This window comes from Mauremys reevesii, linkage group 14 (assembly GCF_016161935.1).
Source record: "Mauremys reevesii isolate NIE-2019 linkage group 14, ASM1616193v1, whole genome shotgun sequence".
NCBI lineage: Eukaryota > Metazoa > Chordata > Testudines > Geoemydidae > Mauremys > Mauremys reevesii.
The window spans coordinates 24745225-24748059 of NC_052636.1; the positions used below are offsets into that span (position 1 = coordinate 24745225).

The 2835-nt window shown below is 55.8% G+C and overlaps 1 non-coding gene across 1 annotated transcript; it reads right to left on the minus strand.

Moving 5' to 3' along the window:
- Positions 1-2308: 2308 nt before the first annotated feature.
- On the minus strand, positions 2309-2381 carry TRNAV-AAC. The gene has a single exon. It is a non-coding gene; the product is annotated as a tRNA-Val (tRNA).
- Between the last annotated feature and the right edge of the window lie 454 nt (positions 2382-2835).

Below are 2835 nucleotides of genomic sequence, written 5' to 3' on the forward strand. Positions count from 1 at the left end.
CTCTGTCCCCACCTGGAGCCCAGCGGGCCGGGGGCAGCTCCTGCTGCAGCTGAGAACAGCGGCTCTCCGGCCCGGGCGGCTCCAGCGCTGCTGGCAGCACGTGGCCACCAGGGAGCAGCTGCTGGGCCCGGGCTCCTGCGTCACAATGTGCCAGAGCCCCGCCCCAGGAGCTGCCCTGCCCCTGGCTGTGCCAGAGCCCCGCCCCAGGAGCTGCCCCGCCCCGGGCTGTGCCAGAGCCCCGCCCCCAGGAGCTGCCCCACCCCCGGCCTGTGCCAGAGCCCCGCCCCCAGGAGCTGCCCCACCCCTGGCCTGTGCCAGAGCCCTGCCCCCAGGAGCTGCCCCACCCCTGGCCTGTGCCAGAGCCCCGCCCCAGCAGCTGCCCCACCCCGGCCTGTGCCAGAGCCCCGCCCCCAGGAGCTGCCCCGCCCCTGGGTTGTGCCAGAGCCCCGCCCCCAGGAGCTGCCCCCCACCGCTGGGATTTGTTCTCCCGCCTCCTTCTTCCCAGCACCCACTGCTCCCAGCTGCTCCCTTCCTGTGTCTGCAAACACGCCCCCCCCGCACCCGGGGCGGGCTGCAGCGCTCGCTGGGGCTGTCTCCAGTGGCTGAAATTGCCTCCATCTCTAATCACCTGGGGCGGGGGTAGAGGGAACGAAGGGAGGAGATGAGCCCAGGGTGTGAAAGCAGAATTAGGGGGCATGGAAAGAAGGACTGTTTGGAAAGGTGGAAAGGAAACCCTGTCACCGCTCCTGGGTGATCCAGATGGAGTCAGAAGAAGTTGGGCAGCAGAGGCTCAGATAAATTGAGGGGAACCCCCTGGGTGTCCCAGTGTTGGCCAGGGATTGTACAGCACCTAGCGCAATATGGAGTCCCGATCTCAATCATGGTCTGTGCAGCACCTGGGAGCCCTAATGTCTGTTTCCTGATCACAGGCACTGGGGATGGAGTGAGGGAAACCTCAGCACCTGAAGGGTTAATGCAGCCCTGTGTGCAGCCCCTGCTAGGGTGACCAGACAGCAAATGTGAACAATCGGGACAGGGAGTGGGGGTAATAGGAACCTATATAAGAAAAAGGCCCAAATATCGGGACATCTGGTCACGCTAGTCCCTACTGCTCTGATGAGGGGTTGGCTTAGAGAGTTGTAGTAATAACAGCAGCAAAGAGTCCTGTGGCACCTTATAGACTAACAGACGTATTGGAGCAGGAGCTTTCGTGGGTGAATCCCCACTTCATCAGATGCACCAATAGTCCCATATGGGCTAGTGGTCAGGATTCCTGGTTTTCATCCATGGGGCCTGGGTTCAACTTCTGGTGTGGGAACCGTGCAGAGCTTTTGCCCAGAGTGGAGACAGGAAATGAAAGGAACAGGAAGGGATCCTGCCAGCAGGGGAGTTAGACAGTGTGGGGAGGGGATCCCAGAAGTGGGGTCGGGGGCAGAGGTCTGAGGGGAGACCAGGGAAGGATCCCAGCAGTGTGGGAAGTTGAGAGCACAGGCCTGGCCTGGGGACCTGGAAGAGTGAATGTGTCCCTCTAAACCCATCAACTGCAGACTAGGCAGGACTGGAAGAATTACATATTTGTTGGTAAATGTCAACTTCTGTGTAAACACACAACCCAATGGCAAAATATTTCCATCGATAATCATCAAAATTGGCAGATGGGCAAAGTAAGAAACATGCTGCTTGAGAACTTACCCTGTTGTAGGAGCAGCAGTGATCTGTGTGCTGCATATAACCTGTATGCCCAAAAGGTCGGTTACACTCCCCCCGCCGCCCCGCCCCATCTCCTCTCCCTCTCTGAATGCCTGTGAAGTGGCTTTCCTCCCTCCCTCCTGCAATGCTTGTGGGATGAAGGGGCTGGTTGAACAACTGGAAGATCAGAAGAGCTCCTAGATAGACAAGGTGTCTGGGGCTCTCATTAGGCAGCATTGTGAAAGCACAGCTGAGCACAGGGCCCCTTCCCCTTTTAAGGACCTGAACCTCATGGCCTGCGACTAGAGATGACTTGGCTGCATCTGGTGGGTCACACTCCACCTCAGCCAGTGTCCATGCAGGGTTCCTGCTCTGGGTGTGCGAGTGCTGCCTAATGAGAGTCCCAGACACCTTATCTACCTGGAAGCTCTTCTGATCTTCAACCAGCCCATTCATCCCCCAAGCATTGCAGGAGAGAGCGGGAGGAGGAGGGGGAAAGCCACTTCACAGGCATTCAGAGAGGGAGAGGAAGTATAACAGACATTTTGAGCATAGAAATCACTGCTGTTCCTACAACAGCAGGGACAGGCCTCTAGGAGCTGAGAAAAGGAAGCCATCCTGTTTCTGCCTGGCTTTGAACCAGGGACCTTTTGCGTGTTAGGCAAACGTGATAACCACTACACTACAGAAACTCTGTGATGGGGCTGTGCCCTTCCCTTCATAAGAACATAAGAATGGCCATAGTGGGTCAGACCAAAGGTCCATCCAATCCTATATCCTATCTGCCAACAATGGCCAATGCCAGGTGCCCAAGAGGGAGTGAACCTAACCGGAAATGATCAAGTGATCTCTCTCCTGCCATCCATCTGCACTCTCTGACAAACAGAGGCTAGGGACACCATTCCTTACCCATCCTGGCTAATATCTATTAATGGACTTAACCTCCATTAATTTATCTGCAAAAAGAACAAAGAGAACATGTGGCACCTTAGAGACTAACAAATGTATTTGAGCATAAGCTTTTGTGGGCTAAAATTCACTTCATCGGATGCATGCAGTTAAAAATTCAGTAGGAAGATATATATATACACAGAGAACGTGAAAAAAATGGGTGTTGCCATACACACCATAACGAGAGTGATCAGT